The sequence below is a fragment of the Nicotiana tomentosiformis genome, chromosome 4, assembly GCF_000390325.3.
Source record: "Nicotiana tomentosiformis chromosome 4, ASM39032v3, whole genome shotgun sequence".
Classification (NCBI taxonomy): Eukaryota; Viridiplantae; Streptophyta; class Magnoliopsida; order Solanales; family Solanaceae; genus Nicotiana; species Nicotiana tomentosiformis.
In genome coordinates, this window is record NC_090815.1 from 126,063,903 (window position 1) to 126,084,424 (window position 20,522).

At 34.6% G+C, this 20,522-nt stretch overlaps 2 non-coding genes and 1 pseudogene across 2 annotated transcripts; all 3 read right to left on the bottom strand.

Moving 5' to 3' along the window:
• Positions 1-3,227: 3,227 nt before the first annotated feature.
• TRNAE-UUC (transfer RNA glutamic acid (anticodon UUC)) lies at positions 3,228-3,299 on the bottom strand. The gene has a single exon. It is a non-coding gene; the product is annotated as a tRNA-Glu (tRNA).
• Positions 3,300-3,927: 628 nt separating this feature from the next.
• Positions 3,928-7,527, bottom strand: LOC104088445 (glucan endo-1,3-beta-D-glucosidase-like; annotated as a pseudogene).
• Positions 7,528-10,212: 2,685 nt separating this feature from the next.
• TRNAK-UUU (transfer RNA lysine (anticodon UUU)) lies at positions 10,213-10,284 on the bottom strand. The gene has a single exon. It is a non-coding gene; the product is annotated as a tRNA-Lys (tRNA).
• Between the last annotated feature and the right edge of the window lie 10,238 nt (positions 10,285-20,522).

The window sequence follows — 20,522 nt, forward strand, 5'->3', positions numbered from 1 at the left end:
AAACAACTGATTTCTTGCAACTGTTCAACAGATAAGCCCGAGCCACAAGAGTCTATTGCAGAAATCTCATCGTTGGAATCTCCCTGTTGATCAATTAGATCAAGAACAAGGTAAGAAATTACCAAGTACACGATGATGAACGCGAAAATGGCAATCAAAGAAAGAGGGGATGGGAGTTCAGCTGCAGACAAACCCATTGCTTAGATAAGATTTTCAGAAAAGTTAACATAGCATAGAGCTCCATGCTCTTATAAAAATAATAAATAAATAAAATCATTGAGCTCCATGCCATACCGGCGGTTGTTGAGATTTATCAATGATAATAATGATTAGCATTTGAATTGGCAGATCCAAGTCCAAGATATAGCTCAAAGCTTTGTGTCTATGTCTGTATGCGGCTTATGTGGATTCAACTGGAACTTATTGCTTTCAACTCGAACTATGCATATTGCGATTTTTTTTTAAAAATGTATACATATAATAAGACCATTTATTTTTGAACCACTATACATCCCGATTTGAGTCATTTCATGTTGTTGAATGTTGTATACATGCCCTTATACCGTCGTCCCAAACCTCCCCTTATAATGTATTTGTGCCCTTTAATCCCAACAACCATCCATTCATCCATTGATGTCTCATTGAGATGAATAGCAGAAGTGGAATAATTGAAATCATTCTCTTCGAATTAATTGGAGTAGTTGAAAATAATTGTGTACTCTTTATTTACATCATGAAACAGGGCATTCCAGAAATGATAAAAGTCTAAAATTCAGCCTAATATTCAGGAATTCATCTTCTGAATAGGCATGCTACACGTAACAGTATATGAATGTTTTTTACAAAAAAAATTTCTCACATTAGGCGGGTCGGGGAAAGGGAAGACTCTCACCGATCAGGGGCGGAGCAGAGTGTCGGAAATGGGTTTGGCCAAACTCAGTAGCTTTGGTTCGAACCCCTATTTTTGTCTTAAAAATTCATTGAATATGTACAAATTATTAATTTACAAACCAGTAACTTAAAAAAATTAGAATCCCGAACCCAAAAGCTTGAAATTCTGGTTCCGCCTCTGCCACTGATACCACTAAAATGTAAGCCTTGGAGTTACTGTAAGAATGAAAACTGTGGCCTAAATGGCATTCTACAGGTTGGACAAGTTGTTTTTTTTGCTAACCAAGGATCAATACACTGGGCATGGAACACATGATTACAAGCTGGAAAACTTCTGCACAATTCTGCATCACAAAGAATATCTAAACAAATGGCACACGTCGAATTTGCTTGTCCTTTGATGTAGAAACAACTTAGCTCTTTCAACTCTTCAACAGATAACCCCGAGGCACAAACATCCATTCGTGAAATCTCATCGTTGGAATCACCCTGTTGTTGATCAATTAGATCAAGAACGAGGTAACACATTACTATGTACACAATGATAATCGCGAAAATGGCAATCAAAGAAAGAGGGGGTGGCAATTCAGCTGCAGAAAAGCCCATAGTTCTGATAAAATCTTTAAAAAAATAAAATAAAAAAATATTGGGGGGGGGGGGGGGGGGAGTAGCAAAAGAGTTGAACCAGGAATTCCATATGGACATGTTGTATAATATCTCTTATTTAGATCAATTATATTTGACGTTAAAATATTAAAATAGAGAAAAAGAAAGAAGTTTCTGCTTTTCTTTTGATTGTTCTTGAAAATTAGATTGGACTTTCTTAATTTCCTCTCACATACTTCTTCCTTCTAATGCACGAGATCTCTTTTACATTTCGTAATACAGAAAATTTGAGAGATAACTTGTGATGAATGACAAATAATATAATGACATTGAAAAGGAAAGCTAACAACATATAATAAATCTTCATCAGAAAGATTGATGTCAGCCTTAGGAGATAAGTAATCTTTTCTTTTTCTATTTTGGTGGTGAAAAGCGTTAAAGTTTAGTACTCTTTGATCAATCGAATGTCTTGTTTATTTCAAGACTTATTTTTTTACCCTTTATAGGGGAGGAGTTAAGCACCTCATAATAAAATATTACGCCTGTTTATTATAATTTTTCAGAATTTAACCAAAAGTTTTCTTCACCTCAAAGTATCATACGCCATCATTGACATTAGGGGTGGCATCTGGGCTGGTACGGGCCCTAAACAGGCCAAGTGGGCAAGTCTCGTGGGCAGCGGTCCTGGTCCCGAGCCGGTCCTTAAATAAACGGTCTTAGCGGTCCCGAGCTAAATGATCTTTTTGTAGGAATCGGCCTGAGACCGGGCCCACGAACTCATGGTCCTGGGCTAAACGGGTTAAGTGGGCCCGACGGCTAAATATTGATTTTAAAAAAATAAAAATAAATAGAAATTAGAGACAAAAAGATGCTAAAAAAATATCTAAGACAATGCCTTGTAAATTTATTATAAAATTGTGACCTAAATTTTTTAATTCAAATTTAAAGACAAAAATATTATAAAGAGATATTCAAAGCAATGCCTTGTAATTTTAATATAGCATTAAAAAATCATGGCAATATCTTTCTTAGTCTTCTTCCCCATATGGAATGAGCACAACAATGTGCTAATACCACCATTGAGAAGAAAAAAAAATTAATCAAGATGTGTCAGAATACAAGTTACATAATACATACTAATTTTTTATCATACAAGTTACATGGTATCTCTTACAAATTTCATAAAATCCTTCAAGGTCCGGAGGAATTTCCGTATCTTGTGGCGGAAAAGTAGCTTGGTCATCGCCGCTTCCATTGTCGGGTGAAGCAACATCCTCAATATTTTTTGACTATTTTTTGGAATAAAGTAAGCAATAGTAACAAGTATAGAAGAAAATTAGAGAGAGATTGTGATAGATTGATATTAATTTTGTAAGAAAATGAAAGAATGTGGAGGTTATTTATAGTTGAAAATAGGAAATACGTGTAATTATAAAAAGTTTGAGGTTAAAACTAAGAAAATAGCCAACGACTATTTTTTAAAGTATGATTATCACTAAATCATAGTTAATTAATATATATTTTTATATTAATTTATTATAATAAATTAACATGATTTGGGGGTAACATCCATTGTCGGTAATGTGTATTCATAATTGAAATTGAAACTTTCTGCAGAATCAGTGGATCTTTTAATTCAACGAAAAGTTATCAACCAACCCAAACCAGTAAACGAACACATTTTTCACTTGCTTACAAAACCAAAAACAGATTAATCTATTAAAAAACAATTCCGTTACCGGGAATCGAACCCGGGTCTCCTGGGTGAAAGCCAGATATCCTAACCGCTGGACGATAACGGAAGTTGTTATTAGAGATGACACCTTTTTTAATATATAGTCGGTTCTAGCTATTGTTTGATTTTGCGTAATTTATTCTATGAAATAGGAAAGGTCTAATTGTTCATAGGAATTCAAACTCATACATAGTAGTTCAAATTTTGACCTCTACACTTAGCTATTACCTTAGGACCTTCAAGTCGAATAAAAGCCAAAACCAGGGCATATTTTACTCCTCAATATTAATTGATGTAAATTGATTTTCTTTTGGCTTTTTGTGCTAAATACATAAACCTGCTTCATGAATCGTAGTCAGTTTAGTATTGCCTCAATCTCATAGGTTTCATCTATATCAATTTCGTTTTACTTGGACCAATTTATCTCCTGTGCTTCAATATTAAACTTACTCATGGTAACGAGACGGATCTAAAATTTGAACATTGTAGTTTCAGTTTCGAATTCTACCCTGTCAAGTTTAATTATTGGGTTCGAAATCTATTCTTTGCATTTATTTAGTAAATCCAAAATTGCTGGGTTCAGATGAAACTACGAATTATGATCTACATTTGACGCTGATGATAGGAAACCGAAATAGTAAAAACCATACACTCACTGAAATACATACTGCAACTCGATATATATCTATATATGAACAGTTAACAAAGTAGTAAACCATACGCCCACTGAAAATCATAACTTTCTTTTACAAGGTAAAGGAATCACATAAATTCCTTTTCCATGAAATAGATCTATTTTGTATGATCTTTTTATTCACGCAAAATATACTCCACTTCACAAGAAAACATTGACCTGAAAACAGTCCGACTAATAAAGTTATCCTACTAAATATTACAACAAATTGCCTTTGCTCTCAAGTACTTCCACTTGGATTACTGCACCCATTATAACCTAAAAGAATCGCATTTCCAGCAGCAGATAGTTACATTAAATCCAATATTGGGTACAATACCTAAGGAATAACAAAACCACGAAATCTAGTAACAATAACTTACTAGAATTAGTGGATGAGAGGGTGGCTGTCTGAGAAATCACAGTTCAAAGGATTCTTGTCTGAATTTTGGTAAAGAAGATTCATAGCATATGCAGCATGGGATGCCACAGTATTTGACTCAAAACAAGCACCCCCAGGTTGAATTGCACTGCATAGTCGATATTTGATTGCAACTGGGCATCTGATACATCTGCCTTGGATACACTTTTTGTCTTGGGCGACGAGGAAGGTACTGGAGTTTTTGGCGATGAGGACGTCACCGGAGCTTCTGGCGATGAGGGAGACATTGAAGTTTTTGGCAATGAGGGAGTCACCGGAGTTTCTGGCGATGAGGGAGTCACTGGAGTTTTTGGAGACGAGGGAGGCATCGAAGCGTTTGAGGGAGTCACCGGAGTTTTTGGCATTGGATCCTTCAAAGACAAAAACTCCTCTTAGACCTTAATAATCACAAAAATCAAGAAACTACAATAACAACTACGCCTCAATCCCAAACAAGTTGCAATCGGCTATATGAATCCTCGTTGTTCCATTTCGCTCCATTTGAGCTCGTCTCAATCCAATATTTTACAAAATAGTAAGAAATAAAAAGCGCTAGAAGTTCTCCATATTTTCTACTAGCATATAAATCTTTGACATCACCAAAAGACTCCTGCAAAATACTGGACCTAAAACTTAATCCAAACTAATTGGTATCATATGTATAGGTCTTTTCATTTCATTGCTCCCTATTGTTGCTAGGTCTGCATAGTTTCCAAGAGATTGTAGGTATTTGAATACAACTTCCTTTCATGTGATTTTAGATCTACTATGAATACAACTTCCTTACCTGGCTGTTAGCCTTAGAAAGTCCAGCATCATAAGTCATCGTTAAATCAGGCTTGAAAAGTCCAAAGGACCTTTCAGAAGTTGGTCCTGGTTTCAAATTCTCATCATACAAAGCAAAGAGATAGGTATCCACTGATATGCCAGGCATCAATGGAGTTCCAACCATTGACCTCAAGTGAGAAATCAAATTGCCATTGTAAGCCTTTGCATTCTCAATACTTGGGCCAACCTCATTGCTGTCTCCCTTATAAGGCCATCCTGTTTCAGCAATTACAATCTCTACCTCCTTGAATCCCAGGGCGTTAAGCGCTGATCTTACGGCATCCACCTGCATACAGCCAAATTAATTAGGTTCTTGAATCTCAAACAAGCCCACAAAATACCTCCTCCTTGTCAAGATGAATGACATGATTCGAAATACAAGATTTAAAAAAATCAAAATTTTACTATCTTCTGTGTTCAAAAGTTATGGAAATTTTCCGTTAACCAATCAGTCAACTACACCTCATCTATATCCATATGCTCTATTGGGAGCCATTTCATTCCAATTACTAATTTATTTTTAAGATAAACTAAGAGTTCGCTCAAATGGTGTTGACTAAATCATACACTTATTTTCTACATTTACAAGTTACAAACTAGAACAAAAAGTCTTCTACAAAATATCCCATTTAATGCAAGTGTACTGACATGAAGTAAACTTTAACATCATTTAGCTGGCATCGTTTATATACATCATTTGCTTTCATTATGTTCTGTTCTTAGCTAAAGTTCACATAAATTCCAAGAACCTGTAAGTCTTTCTTTTAGAAAACGTCCCAGTTTATCTCAATCTTTTTAATTAAGAAAATCAATCATTAAAGTGTCCCACTATCAGGTTATATTGACTTACAACAACATATAACTCTGCATATTAACCTGATATACTAACCTGGAAATAGTGTAATAAGTTGATACAACCGGTTAAATACACTCAGTATATATAACCTAAACTCATACGTATAAAATGCGACAAGAGTAAGAAAAAAGTTAACCTGAGCGTCGAACATGTTGGTGTATTTAATATTGGTACCAGCATCAAATCGTCCAGAATTAGGTTGAAACAAACAAAAAGCCAAGGTATCAGGTCTAGGATCACTCTGATAAGCGAAATAAGGATAAGGATTAACTGCAAAAGGAGAACCAGTAGCTTTATTGAACTCCAATAATCCTTTCAACAAATCAGTAATACTCGGGTCGAAACTTCCAGAAGATGGCGGCTCCGATTGCTTCAACACAGCCATAGCATGGACCGTAGATACCTTAATTTTCCCTCCAATTGAAGCATCATTGAGGGCATTTTGGAGATTTTGCATCGCCGGCAACAAATTTGTCATCAGATTTTGATCGTTTGATAACATAACTTCATTTCCTACATTGATGACTATGATTTTACTCGCTGGATAAAATGGAAGTACTTTTGAACTAAGCCATCCTTTGGCGAAGTTCGGGTCGGAGGCCATAGGCGGAATATCGCCGTTGGCTACTCCGATCATGATTCCGACGCCGGTATTTGCTAACGCTTTGATGATTACCGGGTCGGATCCGTATAATCGAACTTTCTCAATCGAAGTGGATTGTAATAGCTTTGCTGTTGCCTCCGGTGCCGGCAGATTATCCGCAACTTGGCCATAATTTATACCGATAAATGGATCTGACTCTGCAATATTAGCATATAATTAGTAAACAAACTTGAAAAGGAAATATATATATATATATATATATATATATATATATATATATATATATATATATATATATAATTTTGCTCAGTAACAAGCCAGGAAGTTTTGAACATTAGCATATCAGTAATTCTAATACAAGGATTTGAAAAAAATGCAAAAATCTCAACACCAAAAAATTTAGCATGTGACAAGCAATTTTTGAACTCCTCTGCACAAACTAAATTATTTTCTTATGTCAAACGAATTTAACAATTTATATATAAACCAAAAAATGCTCTATTTGAACAATAGTATAATTTTTCGACTCTTGCGTTCACTTGGATAGGCCGTACCAACAAGACAAATTATTAAGTATTGAAATAGCACGAACTTGAATAGAACGGAATAAATATAGAGGAATTATATAGCTAACTCTAACTAATTTAGGATCGAGATATAATCCGTTTGTGAATAGAACAAAATGAATAATAATGTATATTTTAAGGAGTTAAAAATAGCTTACCTACGAAGAGGGCGAGATGAAAAAAGCAGAGAAAGAAGAAGGAAGAAGTCTGAAGTAGATTAGCCATGGCAGAAAGAGGCTTATTTTATATATTCTCTGCTTTTGGAGGGAGATAATGATTTTGTATATAAAGAGGGAAAGTGTAAAATTCTACCGTTCAAGTTTTGAAATTCTATACCACGGCTGATTGCACGTGAGTTGCAGACATTTATAGAGGAAAACGTTCCAGTTCAATTATTGAGTTATAAATTCTGTGGGAATTAATCAATATTTTAAAAAGGTGAAAAAAGTCAAGATTTTACAATCAATGGGGGCAAGTATGGGATTTTGCATAAATAGTCATTAAGATTCAATGTTTACTTTTCTTAATTGGTATACATAGATTATATATTACTCCTTTCGTTCACTTTTACTTGTAAGTATTCTAAAAATATACTTTTATTTTTACTTGTCACTTTTAGTATATCAAGATAAGACAATTTTTATTTTCATATTATATCTACAGTATTAATTGCTCATTTCAAATCATTTCTTAAACCCATTGAAAATATGCATCAATTAATATGGGTATCATGGTAAATTATGCACTTCATTTATTATTTATTAAGGGCAGGGGCGGATTTAGGGGGCGGAAGGGGTTCACCCGAACCCCTTTCGCCGAAAAATTACACTGTATATAAGAAAAATCTGTTTTTTTCCCTCTATATATTAAGTTTTGAACCCCCTTGACACACCCAAAAGTGTAGCTTAGTGGTCAAGGGGGTTCAAAATCTTTGAAAGGTCATAGGTTCAATTTCCCCTTGCTACAATTTTTTTTTTCTTGAACCCTCTTCGCGGAGATCCTGGCTCCGCCATTGATTAAAGGGTGTGCATAGTCCATAGTGGACAAGTAAAAGTGAACGGAGGAAGTAATTATACACAATTATGCCATTATTTTTAGTTTAAGAGATTAGGTAAACGACTATTTTGGATAAATTCTTCATTATTTTTTATGCTTGCACAAAACACATTAGTTTACAGCTCGTTGATACCTGTTGAAATACTCCTTTTAAATAATACTGTAAAAACTAAATGTGATTACTTTTTGGAATCACTCTAAAAGCAAACGACATAGGTTTTAATCATTTATCACTATAAAGTAAAGTGTAAATAATAATCATGCTCATCAGTCTCATTCTAGAGTAACGCTTTCTTTAATTTGAGTCTGAAAATAATCTAGAGAGACCCCTCTTATATCAAAATTATTTCTATAAATAAATAATCCAACCTCCTAAAAGATTTGGTGTTTACACTAACTCAAAAAACATATATTTGTGGTTTTACATACATTATTACTTACTTAACTATGTTGTTAGTTAATGTATATTCTCGCCAATTCTATTATTATTATTATTATTATTATTATTATTATTATTATTATATAAGCTAATGTATATTCCGTCTAGTTAGGTTTTTCAAAATTCTAAGTGCTTTGAATAGCTTATCCTTCTATGCTAAGGAATCGCTTTTGCATATTTGGAACTGTGACAACATGTCCCTACATTCTCTGTATTATTTCCTAAATGTAAGTAAAAGATAAAGAGAAGCTTTAGAATATGAGTGTTTGTGGAGAGCAGACACCCTACAAAAAAATAATAAAGTGAACTTCCACTTTAGGAATTAGGACAAATTCATAAAGCAAAACCAACTTTAGGAAGGAGGGGATGGTATAATTTGTTGACAAGTAATCTCCTCGCAATAAGAGAAAGTAAAAGTTCAAGATTCAAACATTTCATTGCTAAGTTTTCTAACTTTTAAACTTGGTAAGCATTTTATTCTTTTCTTTTAGTGCAACCGAGTTACGTCGGACCTTTCAGGTTTTCCTCTATATTTCTTAGCTTAACTATGTAGAGAAAGAAAAGTGAAAGTTGATTTAAAGTCAATATGTACATAATTTATATTACAAAGTTTTTAAACTAAAGTAAGGATTAGTAAAGTTTTGGTGAGGACCTAACTATCCTGTAGGCTTGAAAAGGAAGCGGAGAAGACCGATTAATCTATTTACGATTTTACGTACAGCAGTAGATGTAGAAATGGATAGTCACTGTTTCATGTTTCTTTCTCAAAAATAGATAAAAATGATTGATTGTTTTAAATAGATGAATACGGAATACTAATACACTTATTTCAAATTTGTTGTTTGAAACTTAATATGTTAATTATAATAATCCGAGTATATATATACAAATCAAATAAAAGTATATACAGTCAGAGGCGTATACACCTTGTCCTATGCGGTGTCATGGGACACCGCTTCGTCGAAATTTTTTAGTAGATATATATTTAAGAAAAATAAAAATATATTGGAGATAAATATAAAAAATGATACCGCTATATATCATTACCTAAGTTATTCATTTGTCCACTTCTGTAAATTGTGACACCACTTATGAAAATTTGTATGTACGCAATAAAAGTTCAATGTTAAATTTGATGAGAAAGAAAAAAGTGATGATTGATTTAAATAACTTCTTTTTGTAAAGTTAATGTTGAAACTAAAGGGAGGGCAGCAGGTAAAGTTTTGGTAGAGGACCTAACTATCACGTAAGTTTGAAAAAAATGCAGAGAAGAAATGTAGAAATAGACAGCCACAATAAGGTTATTTATTTTTCTGTTTCTTTCTCATAAATAAAACGTGACTGAAGTTTTTAAACCCCTGAGTACAAAATATTACTACAAATTAATACTAGTATTAAGACTATACAACTCTATATATACGGTTTAATCAAAGTATATATAGTAAATTAATGTGTTGCACAAATACTACGTCTCTCCCAGACAAGAAAGATGTAATTTTCACAAGCAAGGCATGCTTCATTACAAAAATTAAAATTCCGCCGTCTGTGGGGATCGAACCCACGACCACGTGGTTAAAAGCCACGCGCTCTACCACTGAGCTAAGACGGCTTGCTGTTCAAGTTTTGGGAGTTAATACTAATTTTAACTGTGAAAAACCATAAACTTTGTTTTTGCCCTTTTTTGGAAACCATGAACATTGAGTCGAGAAAATATCTCTTATGATCAGTTAATATTTACAATATGAACAGGTAATTTAATTCAAGCTGGCTAATCTTTTTGATTTTAATTTACACTGTCAAATTATTTAAAATTTGACAGGAAGGTGTGAAAGTCGAGCATTAGGGTTGTAGGTTAGAGGGTAGTCGAGTGTTTCTTCTCGTTGCTCCGGCTAGTCTGATAGTGTTTTGTCTAGGACTGCTAGCAGCTTTTGTTGTGTTTCACATTTTTTCTGTCTTTCACATTTTGGCCTTTTCATTTATTTGGTGTATTTTACGATGCTGATACTCTTTTTCTGGTTTCTATTGTTGTTATGGATGTATTGTCTCTGAGTCGAGGGTCTCCAGGAAACAGCCTCTCTATCCATTTGGGGTAGGGGTAACGTCTGCGTACACGCTACCCTCCCCGAACCCCACTAGTGGGAGTCAACTAGGTTGTTGTTGTTGTCGTCGTCAAATTACTTAAAAAGATAGTACTAATAATTGTTTACGGTAAGAATAAATTTGTAACAAGAAAAAGAATGTAAGCAACATTTATGACGATGAAACTATGTGACAATTCTTCTTGCATCTAATATTCCTAACATTATTGGTGTCATCTCTTAGCATAATTGATGGTTGTATGTTCTCTCTTCTCCTAAAGTGAGAATTGTTCTGTCAATGGAACTGATTTTAGGAAATTGTATATGCGCCAACAAATGAAATTGTATATAATATACTTTTCTTTTCTTTTTGGTATAATGGAAAAAACTACAAAAACTTAATATTTATTATAAACAATAAAAGAAAAAGAAGAGTATTGCAGAGAGAAGTAGAGAGAGAATTTTTATTGATTTGGGATGAATTACAATGAAATAGAACACCTCTATTTATAGGGAAAAAGTGGCTTAACCACCAAGTAATAAACCCTAAAATCCTTCTAAAATATAGACATTTACCTTAAATAAAATCCTATTTATAACACTCTCCCTGGAATGTCTATTTAACAGATAATGTGCCTCGTTAAAACCTTAACTAAAATAAAACTTAGTGAAAAAAATAATTTTAGTGAAGGAAAAAAAGTACACATATCTAACAATACGCTTTTTGGTTGCCTCGTTAAAAACCTTGCAAGGAAAACCCAGTAGGACAAAACCTTGTAAGGGAAAAAGAGTACAACGCGTATTAACTCCCCCTGATGAGAGCATCAATTCACATCCTTGAGCCTTCGCATTCCAATCTCGTGCACTAACTTCTTGAAGGCTAACGTCGGCAGAGATTTAATGAATAAATCAGCCATATTAACTCCAATGAATATGTTGCACCTTGAAAATCCTTCTATCACATTATTATGCTTATAGTTATAGCAAGATACAAATGTGCACAAATTACACTTAGGATGTTGCACTTCATGACCAAGAATTCTATATGCTTTAAGCAATTTAAATCCTTCAGGAATTGTCAAATAAGTTAAGTCATATAAGCCATATGAATGGACTTTAGATGCATATCAAGTTTTTATGTCATAGCAAGATACAATGCTAGATCACACACACCATTGACTTAATACTTTCAAGTGTTTGAACTGCAGGTCTAAACTATATGTCTTTCATATGAAATAAATTCTGTTCGAATTGTGACTCTTCCATTTGGCCAATATTTTTGTGTTTGTATTCGACAGACTTAAGATCCTCATCTATACTTAGCGCTATCATAGATGTCGTCGATGAACAATCGTATCGGTTCCAACCTCCTTTTTTCATAAAGACATAACATAGAGATCTCTTCATTCATATTTTCAGGTACCTAAACCTCTCCTGAGATTTTATGAAGTGTTATGTCATGTGATCTTTTAGATCACTTGCCTCCTTATTATGATCATTTGCTCATCTTCTTTATCAAGAAATTTATTGGAACCGATTTGTCTATACGCTTTAAGCGTACCATAGATTTTGTCCTTCTAGGACTTATTCTAATAGGAGCATTTGCAGTGAGAATATAATTACTGTCTTTGGGTCCGCAAATGCGTCTGGCATGCTTTGCCATATATTGCAGATGAATTATCTTTTTATTGACTTCAAGTTCATATTATCTTATTTGAGGATCTAGATGTACAAATGATAATTCATTCCACATAATTTTTTCTCAACTGCTTATCCTTTTCCCCCCTCATATTAGAAAAACTAACTTGCTTCCTCAACTTTGGAAACCCACCTTTGTGCGTTATGATGTTCATCAAAATATACACCGCACATCAATATAATAAAATGGAATTATATAATTCTTGAGCCTGAACCACTTGTGAGGGTAGAATGTAATATACTTTCGTATACAATGTATATCAAATTGATGTAGATAACAGTGTTCTCATAAGCAATACTTTAGCTATTAAGTGAAGGCACTCAATAAATTATTTTGCTCAACCCACTGTGATGTAAACCAACTTATCAAGATGAACTATCTTGAATAAAAAATCTGGTATATGCTCTAAATTAAATTATTGAGCAAGTTATCTAGCAAACACCATGTTACAGGTTAATAATAATCACACATGTAACCATCTTATAGATGCATCTTATGTGGTATACATGGCAGGTGAATGTAACCATATTCACCTTTGGTATTTCCAGCATTCACGGGACTCAATCCCAATTTTAGTTGGTATATTAATTAATGAGAACAAACAACATAAGAGAATTCGTAAAAAACTTTCTAGTTCTTTAATGTTTACCCATGTGAATTCTCTTTTATTTTTGCACATCATACTTAAATTAACATGGCTAAACCAATTATGCCTACTAGAAAAATTATCAATATTGATAAACTTCAAGTTTATTATGATATGAGTGTTTATATTAATAAACTTCTACTTTATTGTGGCATTCCTTTATTAGTGTAGTACAAACTGGAGAATAAAGCGGGTAGCTTATCATATACATATTATGCCGCTACAAGTTAGAGTCCGGAACCAAAATATGGTTTATTTGAACTCAAAGAACCAAAATATGTAGGGAAAAAATTTGGGCACAATAATATATATATATATATATATATATATATATATATATATATATATATATATATAGCGCGGTGAAATACCGCACTATACTTAAGGAGTGGGCCCACCAATAATTCTTCTGGACTTAACTGACATACCAATAATTCAACTGGGTATAGCGCGTATATTTAAGGCGTTATACCTCAAATAATTGTACCCCCAGGATTGATTTTTGCCTTATTTAAGGAGGTTCTTTGAGGATCCTTCAAGTCTTCTGAAATATTTCTTTGCTAAGTTATTTTGCATTTTGTCATAATATTTGAAAAGCGAAGAATTAGGGTTTCATTATATTGGGGGGGAGGGGGGGTGAGATTGTGGTGGCGAATAACTCAGTAAGCTATAGTTTATCTCCACAGTGTCATGTTAAGTTGCCACTTACAATGGAGTACGATACATTGGTATCGTTGTCATATAAAAAATGAGTGTGAGTAAATATTCGGTGAATATTAAAGTAACTGAAAGATATCCGTATTCTCTTTAACATCGAAGACGATGAAACTCTAAGAGATGTTTTGAGGACTCCGGATGAATACCGAAAATTTCTTGTGATAAAATGTTGGAAATGTACGTCAAGGCTGAAGACGTTCGCAATAATGAGGCTGCGTAAAGTAGGGATATCCCTCAATCATCGGGTGGTTATTTTGGAGCAGTTTTAGCCGAACAGGTTCCGGGTGAAAGAGTTTGGCCTGATCTAAACGTATCTCCACGGGCGAATGAGGAGCGAGAAAATAATTTCTCACCTAGTTTACATAATCTACAAGCCGAGTGGTAAACTTCAATTTTCCTTTGTGTTACGATGTTTATTTTTATATATTGAATTTGTATTAACACTCATATATTTTACAGGGGGGACCAGCCAGATATGAATATTACAAGTTATGAACCAACACCCAGTTGAAATATGATTAGTTTTGGTGTGTTGGATCATGGTGGTCTATCCGGGAGTCATCATCAACATAATAATATCCATCATGGGATATCAACACATTATGATTTGTAAGTAAAGTGATAAAGCTATATGTAAAGTTTCGATCAATTTGAGTAACTCATTATTTTATTGGTTGTGTAGTAAAAACGAGCAACTTGAGGTCCTGTCCTTACTCAATTTCCCGAAAATAACATATTTAATCGGGATCTGGCAGATGCGCAGAGTTAGGAAGAGAATAATGATTATGACAATAATGTTGATGAGTCTGGAGATGACACACCCTTCCCTGATAAGGGTGATGATGAGGAGGAAGAGAATGTTGAACCTGATTTGACGATGGAGCATGCTTCACCTCCCGTTAGACCAAGAGTGTACGAGTCCCACGTGTCGTTTCATTCAAGGGAGATTCCCTACCTTGATCATTTTCCAAGTAGCCGGATGTGGATGCCTTTACAAGGGATCTTGACAAAATTCGGACAACAATGTGGGATGAATCTAGAGCAACGGTGCTGTCAAAAGGCATGCTTTTTTCTGATAAAGCGCGCCTAAGCAGGGCAGTGCGAATGTACAACATAAAAGAGTGTCGTGAGATCGTGGTTCATGAGTCATCCCCGGATGTATACAAGGTTATTTGTTGTAGATGGTTTACGAGTTGTAATTAGATGTTGCGTGCGAGGAAGACGAAAACAAATATGTGGGTTGTGGGTAAATACATTGGCACCTACAATTGTGAAATGGACACATTCAGTGGGAATCATTTTAACTTGAATGTTGACTTGATTTCTCTTGTCTTGATTCCACACATTGAAGCGTCCATAAGGTACAAGATCAAAGAGAGTATAACATCTGTCCACCAGGAATATAGGTGTACTATTACCAAAAGAAAGACATTTCTCGGACGCAAACATACGTTTGAAATTGTTTATGGTAACTGGGATAAGTCCTTTGCATCTCTACCCAGGTACATGGCCGCATTGCAACACTTTAACCCCGAGACTTTTGTTGAATGGAAGCTTGAGCGGAGTCCGGGAATACCAGAACATATATTGAGATATGTGTTATGGCATTTAAACTAGCAATTGATGGTTTTGTGCATTGTCGGCCGGTAATATCCATAGACGACACTCATGTCTATGGAAAGTATGATATTAAGTTGTTGATCGCCGTTGCAGTAGATGCTAATGGAAGTATATTTTTCCTAGCTTTTGCTATTTGTTCTAATGAAAGCCAAGAGATGTGGACACTATTTTTGAACCACTTGAAGGAGCACGTTGTCAGACAACGTTCAGGTATTTGTCTAATATCTGATCGGCATGGTGGTATTTTAAGTTATGTATAGAATTTGCATGCATGGCAGGAACCATATGCCTACCACCGTTACTGTGTGAGGCATCTGAAGGCCAATTTCCATAAGGCATATCCCAACAAGGATTTGCATGATTTAATGTGGATGGCTGCAACATATCACCAATAGTGTAAATTCAGTAGGCGAATGGAATTGATCAGGCAGGAAGACCAAGGAGCCTATCGTTAGTTGATGTGACATGAGCTTGACAAGTGGACTTTGCGTGGATGGTGGCAAAAGATGGAGAATTCTGACTACAAATGTGTCAGAGTCTTTCAACGGGTTATTGAAGTCTGCACGTGGATTGCCTGTCACTGCCATGGTGCAGATGTCATTCAAGCAGATGACACAGATGTTTGTTGAAAGGGCTAGAGGTGCATCGTCATTGATGGAAAGGGGTGTTGAATTTATGCCAATACCAATGAAAAGATTTGAGAAATACAGGAAGCGAGCACATTGGCATTCATTTTTGATAGTATTGCAACGAGCGAAATATTTTTGAAGTTCGCACCGCTATCCATCACAACCGGGGAATAATACACTCACCGTCAATAAATCCAGAAGGTTATGCTCCTGTGGAAAATGGTCCATCTATCACATGCCGTGCTCACATGCCATGAAGTGTTTTTAACATACAGGTTTTGCGGCAACATGGTACGTTGATAAAGAATATAGTGTTGCTGCATACTTAAACACCTATAGTGGACAGTTGCAGCCAGTGGGTGCTGAGCATTATTAGCCGCCGGAACCATTTAAAATGGTGTGTAACAAGGAGTATTTGCGTCAACGACAAGTGCAAAAAAGAACGCGTATACGGAACCAAATGGATGTTGGTGCAACTGTTTATGCCCGTAAATGTGGCATATGTTCGCAAACAGGATACGACCGTCGTAAATATCCTTCAGCTGGTTTGGGTAGCGGTGGTAATTCAGCTCCTGGTGGAAGCTCATCCAATGTGCCCAATTATTAAGGATACACGTAGTGTTTTATTTCAGTAATTTATTGTAATAAGTGTATGTACATGTTCATCTTGCAGAATGTATGAAATAAAATTATGTTTCTATTGGTGTTAAGTCTTATTGATATTTAGCATTAATACTTCAGTACAACAATTTAACATACACCAAAAAAAAAACAATTGTCATTTACCATTATCGTCGTTGTCTGGCACTATTTCATTGTCACTGTCTTCATCTTCTTTGTCAACATAGTGTACACACCCTTCGGGACCGAGGGCATCATAATCTAGGCCCCAATTGACACACATTTCTCCTATTTCATCGTTATCATCAATAAGACCACTTGCTTGATTTCTACAACAATATGGGACTCCAACGTCCAACGTCTTTGGTAGAAACTTAGGTAGTCCCTCTCACTCGACAACTGTTGGGAAAACAGGATAATCATCGTCTCTATGTAATTTTCATTTTCTAATAAATCCCAATACTGATCCTCCGTTCCTCCCAGAAAGTTAAGATCATCCATTGCATGATGAACATCTAGTACATTTTCTATCTCTAGAATCTCATTCATCAAATGCCAAATCACTTCTGGTTCATCTTTATGTGTACTTGTTAGGAAGGTTGCAGACAGTGCTTGTGGCATAACAATCCCATGCCAGTGACATAGTACTTCATAATCACATCGTTTTGAATAAGGGGGAACCCATAGTAGTTTTTCGCCCCAAATTTGCATACCTTCAGGCTTTGTAGAATGCGCTTCGCCCTCAATAATATGCCCTGCAACTTTGAGATCAGTGTGTCTATTAATAGGCTTATTTTCTAAGGGACGCAGAACACCATACCACTTGTCATCAACCAAGTCAGTATAGCAGCCTAGTATATTTTTTTAAAGGTAGGGATCGATAGTGTTAAGACGTGTTCTATGGGGATCTGTTGAACTACCTTCACCCTTCTGGCTTCTTTTGAACCACTTATTAAATGTTAGTGGCATTTTTTAAATGGATGTTGTAATGTTTCTTCAAATGGTCTTTGAATATAGATGTCTTGGACCAGTTTAAGAAGCTGTCTTATACCCCAAAGAATCATTATCACGTGCAGCATAGCGCGCTACCAATATGCGTTATGTGTATTGTCTTGTCGAGCTGAAAAAACTGTCATTCTAGAAAAGTTGTCTTGTACCCTAAAGAATTATTATCACACGAAACATAGCGCGATACCAATATGCGTTATGTGTATTGTCTTGTCGAGCTGAAAAAGCTGTTATTCTGGAAAAGCTGTCTTGTACCCTAAAGAATCATTATCACGTGATGCATAGCGCGACACCAATATGCGTTATGTGTATTGTCTTGTCGAGCTAAAAAAGCTTCCGTTTTGGAAAAGCTGTCTTATACCCTAAAGAATCATTATCACACGAAACATAATACGGCACCAATGTATGTTATGTGTATTGTCTTGTCGAGCGGAAAAAGTTGTCGTTCTGGAAAAGCTGTATTGTACCCTAAAAAATCATTATCACGTGCATTATAATGCGCCACCAATATGCGTTATGTGTTTATCTTGCCTGTAAAAGCCTAGCGCATTTTAGTTATTATTTGCGCTTAACCAAAACAAATAGAAAAACTTTTCATAAATTTTTTATTTTTCTTGCATTAAAAAATGTCTTGACGCAGTGACGTACTAAGGTGTTATTGTGGCAAATGTGCAATTTTAAAGCCATGTTGGTCAAATAGTAATGTGGGGCGCAAACGTTGGATATGCCAACAACTTGTAATTTATTGTTTTGGAAAAAATATTTGTTAATTTTTTTTTTATATAAAATGTTAACTAATAGTGTTGTGTTATAATCCCCATTGGTAGGACGGAAATCAATGTAGATTTAAAGAATTGTATGATGAACCCATTAACCAGGAATACTACAAATCATGTTTGCAGTATGTTTGGAATATGACCGGTAAATACAAACTCCAGATCTTTAAACTACAACAACAACTTGCGGCAGTGCAGGAGCAATTAAAAGAGGCGGAAGAAGAAAAAAATAGGTTGGAAGAGAAATTTAAGTGGTTAAAATAGAAAATAATGGGCGATAGTGACTAAACAAACACATGGATGTGTTGAGTGTAATATTTTATCTTTATGTTTTTCGTGTCATGTATTTTCATTAGTTGTACCAAATTTAAATTATGTTAAGTTGCTATGTGTTGTTATTGTGTTGTAGTATTAAACTAATAAATAACCCGAAAAATTAAAATACATGCGCATATATTATAAACCATAAATAATGTTGCTATTATATACTGAATGTCATATATACAGATAATCAAAAACGTCAATGTGTCCCACGGCCTGTATGCCTTAAAGCATTGGCTGGCCTGAGGCGCATCCCATCCCGCCCGACTACACTATTATGATCATCTTCATCACGTCGTCTCTTTATCGGAGGATGCGCTGCAGCATGATCGTCCGTAAGGCTGGCAGGCTCGGTAGAAAGGACCGTCGGTCCAGCAGTAACCTACAGGTACTGCAATCCCGGTGAGCCGCTGCAACATCTCCAGGTACTGCAATCCCGTATAATCTATGAGAGCATGCAGTAAAGCTACATGATGTCCATTAACCGGCAACCCATACAGAACCTCCACGTCCTGAAGCGTGATAGTAGCCTCGCCAATGGGTAAATGAAATGTGTGTGTCTTCGGTCGCCACCGCTCTATCAAAGCCGTGATCAACGACCAGTCCAGCTGCAACCGGCCGATCTCAATAATCCTATAGAAACCCGTATCCTGAAGGCGTCTGACTATACGGGGATGGAGATGGTGGGCCCTAAGAAAGTTTCACATATCGTCTACTCGTCTAGCACGAAACGTCTGGGCCAATAACTGCCCCTCCCATATGTACGAAAGACCTATGCTCTGCCTGTAGCAACAGTAGTTATAGCGAGGCAGGCCCAGGATGCACATGCGGAACCTCTATGACGACTACTGTAAATTGAACAATATTAATTAAAGTATTTTTCTTTTTCATTGCTTAAACATCTTTAAATATATTGCAATATCTTTAATATTAAAATTTATTCGATATTTTTACTATATTGTTAATTAAGTTGATACATTTTCTATATTATAATTTTATATTTAATATGTTAGTTTATTATTTTATATGTTAGTTTAATATTTTATATGTTTGTTTACTATTTTATATGTTAGTTTATTATTTTATATATTTGTTGTTACTCACCTATTTTTGACTATAATAAAATTAAATAATTAATTTTCATAACTATACAAGATTTAATTATTAAATATTCATATAACAATATTTAGTTTGACAAATATTGTTGTTTTCTAATGTTATTTTCTTATGTTTGTTGACTAGAATTCGAGAGAGTTTGTGTTTGAACTATCAGCTTTTTTCAGATATTTTTGGGTTTAATAGATAATTAAATGATTAATTTCAATAACTATAAAGATACTACGCTAAAGGGCACTATATTTTACTACGCTAAAATGGCACTACATTACAAATACAAGCACTACATTAGGGCACAAGATACCACTACAAGAAACTAAAGTCACATATTCATATATTACAACAATAACATCTAAATAAGATTAATTATTCCTAAAATAATAATTTATTTATTTTACTAGTCTTTTAGCAAATAAATAATCTAAATCGGATAAAAATAATAAATTAATTTAATCACAAAATAATCACAAAAAAATATATACCACAGTAAAAATTTACTAATTAATATTTTTTAACAACTAATAATAATTTCTTTATTTTACTAATTTTTTTAGCACACTAATAATATAATCTGGATAAAAAAATAACAAATTAATTAAATCATAAAATAATTACG